General features: G+C 36.0%; 2 long non-coding RNA genes across 2 annotated transcripts; both read right to left on the bottom strand.

The window, feature by feature from the left end:
- On the bottom strand, positions 704-1,518 carry LOC109839747. The gene is made up of 4 exons (XR_002246731.1): positions 1,437-1,518; positions 1,104-1,330; positions 961-1,016; positions 704-880 (listed from the first exon to the last, which is right to left on the bottom strand). It is a non-coding gene; the product is annotated as an uncharacterized LOC109839747 (long non-coding RNA).
- Positions 2,143-2,524, bottom strand: LOC109839560. Its single transcript, XR_002246667.1, has 3 exons — positions 2,454-2,524; positions 2,315-2,355; positions 2,143-2,177 (listed from the first exon to the last, which is right to left on the bottom strand). It is a non-coding gene; the product is annotated as an uncharacterized LOC109839560 (long non-coding RNA).

Raw genomic sequence — 6,098 nt, 5'->3', positions numbered from 1 at the left:
AACTTTTACCTTTTTTTTAACTTGCTAAAGCATCTTTGACTACATTTAATATTAGTTTAGAATAAAAAAACTAATATATATACTTTTCTACAACACTCTCACGCTACATGCACTGCTAAAAAATAAGGTATCCTAGACGGAATTTTCCGTCTAGGATATTCAGAATTCCGTCTAGAATGCTTATTCTAGACGGAATTCCGTCTAGAATAGGCGTCTAGGATGTTTCCGTCTAGAATACATTATTCTAGACGAAAATTCCGTCTAGAATACATTCTAGACGGAATATTCTAGACGGAATTCAAAACCGTCTAAAATACATCCTAGACGGATTATTCTAGACGGAATTTCCGTCTAGAATAATCTAGGATGTTTTTTTAAAAATAAAAAAAAATAAAAAAAAATAAAAAATCAATATCCGTCTAGAATAAGTATTCTAGACGGAAATTTCCGTCTAGAATACTTATTCTAGACGGATATTGATTTTTTATTTTTTTATTTTTTTTTATTTTTAAAAAAACATCCTAGACGGAATTTGAGTATCCTAGACGGAATTTCCGTCTAGGATACTATGCTACAGTAGTTTTTTTTTTTTTTTTTTTGCAAAATCTACTTTAGGTGCATGCATAACAATATTGAACAATAAAAAATTATATTTTCATATCCAACACAAACTAATTATATTTCAATATTAAATCACATTATATTCAAATAATACATTCACCAAAATAGTAGAGAGATACATAAATTGTTTACAAACTTTTACATAAATTGAGATTCTGCATCTTCATAGCGTAAAGAGCAGGCCTACCCTTTAGAATGCATCTTCTCTAAAATAGAGATTGCTTCAATAGCAATACAAGCAACCATTTCTGTTGACATTCTGCAAAGAGAAACAGTCAAGATTACATACTTACACAAACAGTAACTTAAGAAATTCACAAAAGAGGTTCAAATACTCACGCATGGGAGTTATTATTCCAAACATCCCATAGACTGGGTCCCAACATATCCATCACCTATACAAATAACGGGGTGATCATAGCAACATATATATAAACATAATACGAAAGAAATCCATAACTAGGACGTTTATTATCAGTTACCATGACATAATAGTCCCCTTGGCGACCCTTGTAATAAACACGAGGTACCCCATGAAGAAAAGCCAAGGGTATTGCATAAATGAATGTACATCACATAAGTTCTGTTATTAGGCTACCAACCATAATTCAGGAAACAAGCATAAGAATGCTTACTTGTATACTTGCCACTCATAAGGTGGTCCATAATTTCAGCCTTTACTGCTTCTATGCTCGAACTTTATTGCTACCTAGCATGCACAAATGAGAAAGATTATGCATAACAGTTAATTAATAGGGTCTTCTTCGAGAATAAGGCACTTAAATTTGTTCTAGATTTATAGTTGATCAAATAACCTCAATAGCGCTGGAAGCACTTAGCCTATCGCTTGCATTAGTAGCTGAAATTCGGCGACCAACGTACACTTGTCCAAATCCTCCTTTTCCAATTTTCCTTTGAATTTTATAAACTGGTGAATTTACAATTTGGACATGTAAAAGAAAATCCAGGCTGAGAGCAAGCAAATTGAAAACAGTACAAAAAAGGAGCTATTGTCTATGAACGCATCAGTATGTTAAAATAAATATAGGAGAAAACATCCAGACGGTCAACAATCATGAAATTAGGGGATAAAGTGTTTTAAGGAAAATTTGCTTTCAGTGACTAACAACACGTCTCTCTTCCTTTAAAAAGAATCTGAATTATCGAGTAATGGTAGCAATCAACTAGCAACAACGCTATTGTTAATAAAGAGGATGGAAGAAAGAAAAGAAAAAACCAGGTTATATTTTATAGTGCAACATATGTTTATAGCTGCCTGTGAAAGCACTTTGGGGGCCATTCCATATCGGTGACAACATTAAAGAAGGAATTTGGTGCAGGAAAGTGCTAGGGCTGGGTTTTGGGTCAGCACATGAGTTTTTTCCAGTAAACTACACTGAACAATCATTGACAGGAACCTTGTATCTCAACAGAAATGTGTTCTCGTATCGGCAAACATTTATAAATCAACCTTTATCTTATTTTTGTTGACAAACAAAAGATTAGCAAGAAATAAACCTTCTCACGTAGTCAGTAACAGATATTTGGCCAGATTCCTGCATGTATATAAGTTGTCAGAATGATGACTGAATTTTAAACTTAACAGAAGGGTTTTATTCCATGTGTTCAGAGTCAGACAAGAAACTGTATGGTAATAAATTATAACAAAGGCAGCTGTCAGTGTTCAACTTACCACCATAGCATCCCAAATTAAGTGCATTCTTTCCTCTATACCTGCAATTTAGTAGTGCAGATAAGCTGGACTATTAAAATTGTTTTAACTCAAGTGACTCTAAACTGATACTAGTTCCATTCACACAAAGAGAGCATACCATTTACACCATTTGGAATCTTTCTGAAGTCATCAAAACCAAGAGTTGAATGTGCAATGATCAGTTCCAACAAGCTGCACCATACCAAAATGACCTTTTAGTTAATTCTCCTATTGTTCAAGTTGGAACAGGACAGAAAAAAGATAGATTACATATTTCAGCTGAACAACAAAATACAAAGTTGCAAATTATGGCACTCATGAACCAGTTATGCATTTGATACTGGCATATCACAGTTTTCAGGAACTAGCTAGTCAAAACCTTCATGACAGTCAAGTTAATAGCAAATCCATGATATATGATATCAAGACAGCCTTCTCATTCACACAAGCTAACTTAAAGATTACAATTAGAATCATAAAGACTACTAAACACTTTACATTCAGGATTAAAGAAGATAACTTTAGTGAAAGTTCCAGAGCAACCCACGTCAACTGACTATTCACCTTTTTTTTCACAAGTAAACTTCTTCATTACAAAATTATAATCACAGTCGCAAGATAGTATTATAGAAAGCTATTAAACTAACCCAAGTCAACTCCTCATTCATCTAATAACTGCTATAAATTCATAACTAATTACCAAAATCTCATAATTAAAAACCAACCAACCCATCACCAAGATCAAATTTTGACACCAAATTCAGACACCCAAATCGCCAAAACCCAATGAAAAAAACAACATTTAATCAGTCTTAGCTTACCTCCTCGATCAAGTAACAGAACCACAGGCCCCCCAGACTTGGACCTGAAAGGGAGCCCACTAAAGGGGTTTCGGGCTGGAGGAAGTGGCGGCCTTATTGTGCTTCGCGACGGCGGGGAAGGGGAATGAGTAGTAGGTGGCGGCTGCGGAGGCGGCGACGAGGGCGGCGTAGCCCTGGTTTGGAAGGGGAAGGGGTTGGAGGTGGAGGCTTGTTTGGTGAACCCGAGGGATCGGGAGGTGAGGGTGAGGGTGGTGATGACGGTGACGGCCGGAGGGTTGGAGGGGATTAGGGTTTGAGAGAAAGATATGAAGGATTTGAGAGAGATGGGGTCTTAGATATGGATTTGAGCGGAACTGGGAATAAACTGAGGGAATGGAAAAAATTTGGGGGGAATTTTAAATTTTTTGTTAAAAGGGGTTAAAACATCCTGGACGGAAATTTCCGTCTAGGATGAGTATCCTAGACGGAAATTTCCGTCTAGAATAACGGGTTATTTTTAAAAAAAAATAAAAAAATAAAAAAACCGTCTAGAATACTATTCTAGACGGAAACTTCCGTCTAGAATATTTTATTCTAGACGGAATATTCTAGACGGAATATTTCCGTCTAGTTTAATACATTCTAGACGGAAAAAAATCCGTCTAGAATATTCCGTCTAGAATACGTGGTTTTCTACTAGTGAGAATGCCTAAAATCTTGCAAGTAAAAAACAAGGGAAGAATACTGAATGGCTAAAAGAATTTTCTATGCTCCCAAAACAAAAGCCTCTCCATCCGGAGCCTTCCCTCTGCTTAGCTATAACACCAGGGAAGAGTGGAACAAAAGTAACACCGAACTGCCTCCTAACTCTCCTTAAGCTTCCGCTTGATCCCACAACAATACCGACGTCAGCTTTTAATAAACAGAGCAAGTCGCCAACTAAGTCCCCGATGTAAACAGATAAATGTTTGTCCCCGCTGTTCTGATTCAGGGCGTTAGTAAAAACTTCTACCTTGTCGAGCGGTGACTGCATCTTTATGTCGATCTCTCCTGTCAGTGGAACACTCAATTTGTCTAGCAATTCCTCTATTTGGACAGCTTCTGCCTCAAAACTTTTGGATGAATAATACTCGATACGTTTCTTGTAGGAATTATCACTTCCATCATGAGAAAGAAACATGTGAAGCTCTTTTCCCAAGTGAGCATAGAGCCTCATGCAAGGGGTCATAGCGAAATAGGAATCTGAAGCGGATATCTCAACAAAGTGAGATATCGGCTCTTCCTCTCATCAGTTTTAGGACTGACCTGTCGAGGGATCCTACAAGCTATTACAAATCACAGCAAGAACACAACTTTTACGTGGTTCGGCAAATAGCCTACGTCCACGGGGCAAGGAGAGGGGAGATCTACTATTAGAGGGAGAGATACAATCGGAAACTTCCGTCTAGAATATTTTATTCTAGACGGAATATTCTAGACGGAATATTTCCGTCTAGTTTAATACATTCTAGACGGAAAAAAATCCGTCTAGAATATTCCGTCTAGAATACGTGGTTTTCTACTAGTGATGATGAGCCACCAATTTTGGAAAAAAAATTAAAGAGATGAATCATATATTTTTCTTTCTTATAGCACTGAAGTATTCTAAGTAGAATAGTGTAGTTGTCACTTCCCGTTCTAAGGGGTCCGTTATACTTTTAACTTTTAATCATGACGATCATTTTCTTTTCTAGACAATGTTTCTCTTTATACAAACATAAAACAAGTATAAGTATAATTATGTTGCGTTAACTATATTGAGAATATATGATGTTGTTGCTAACTATATATATATAGAAAATTATCTCTCTCGGGAAAAAATACATTGAAAATTATGGGGGCATTTTACACCGTCCTTTCATTGTTCCGCATGTGAGAAAATCCAATATTAATCCTTCGCCATGAATTCTTGAATAGATTGTTGTATCTAAAATTTTGTATTAAAAAAGTCATGCTCAATCAATGTAGTAAGTTATTTCCTTGGCACCAATTGGTTTGTGTAATGTGTTACTATGCTCATTTAATCCGACCAATAGCGTTATTATAGTTATACGACAGAACCATGTGGGTTTGGGCTAATAATTGAAATTATAAAATTAGGTTAGATTTAATTTCGGTGGGTAACCTGATAAAGTATCTAAGGATTTATCATTTATATATACATTGAATTATTAACCTCGTACATTTACGGATTATTGTATAACAAAATTTTAGTGCACTATTAATACAGTAGATCGAGAAAACAAGAGCATTTTTTTGGACATAATCTCTGGAATCAAATACGATCGAGAAAAGCTACGTGTCGTACTCTTGAGATTTCATCCAGTATAAATGTTTACTAAAACAACACAACTTGTTTCATAACCGATCTTATTGTTTTATTAATTAGAAAAATCTCATAAGTTCAACTTTCATGGGAATTACTTTCAGGGCCTGCTTGGCTGGTTGTTTTTGCTTGAAAGTTGCTGTAGTTGTTAGGCTACAGTAACTTCGCGTGTTTATGTTGTTTGGTTGCGTTAATAGAGTGCTGATGTGATAGTAAACAATCCTACTTTGCAGCCTCTGATCAATTCCCCCCAAAAAAGAAGCGTTTTGAGTGGAAATTACTATAGCTGTCAGGTCTAGTTTCCAACTGATTTCCTAGCTACAGTAACTTTCACATGAATTGCGTAAAGGAACCAAACAGTCCCTTAGGGTTATTGTCCCTTGAATCTTCAACAATTTCATATCAGTCGTCAAATCTTGTTATGGAGCAATTTGAAAGATTTAAGGGACTAATAGGAAGTTATGGAGTACTTGGGGGACTAATATTTTTATAAACCCTACTAATTTTAAAAAAAGAGAAAGGCAGGCAGGTGGCATATCTTTCGGAAGGAACACGATGCGTGGCCTGTCATGCTGGATGTGGGGAGTACGACGGGCAA

Source organism: Asparagus officinalis, chromosome 4, assembly GCF_001876935.1.
Source record: "Asparagus officinalis chromosome 4, Aspof.V1, whole genome shotgun sequence".
NCBI lineage: Eukaryota > Viridiplantae > Streptophyta > Magnoliopsida > Asparagales > Asparagaceae > Asparagus > Asparagus officinalis.
Note: the sequence above shows the minus strand (reverse complement) of the source record. Positions and strands in the feature narration are given on the sequence as shown.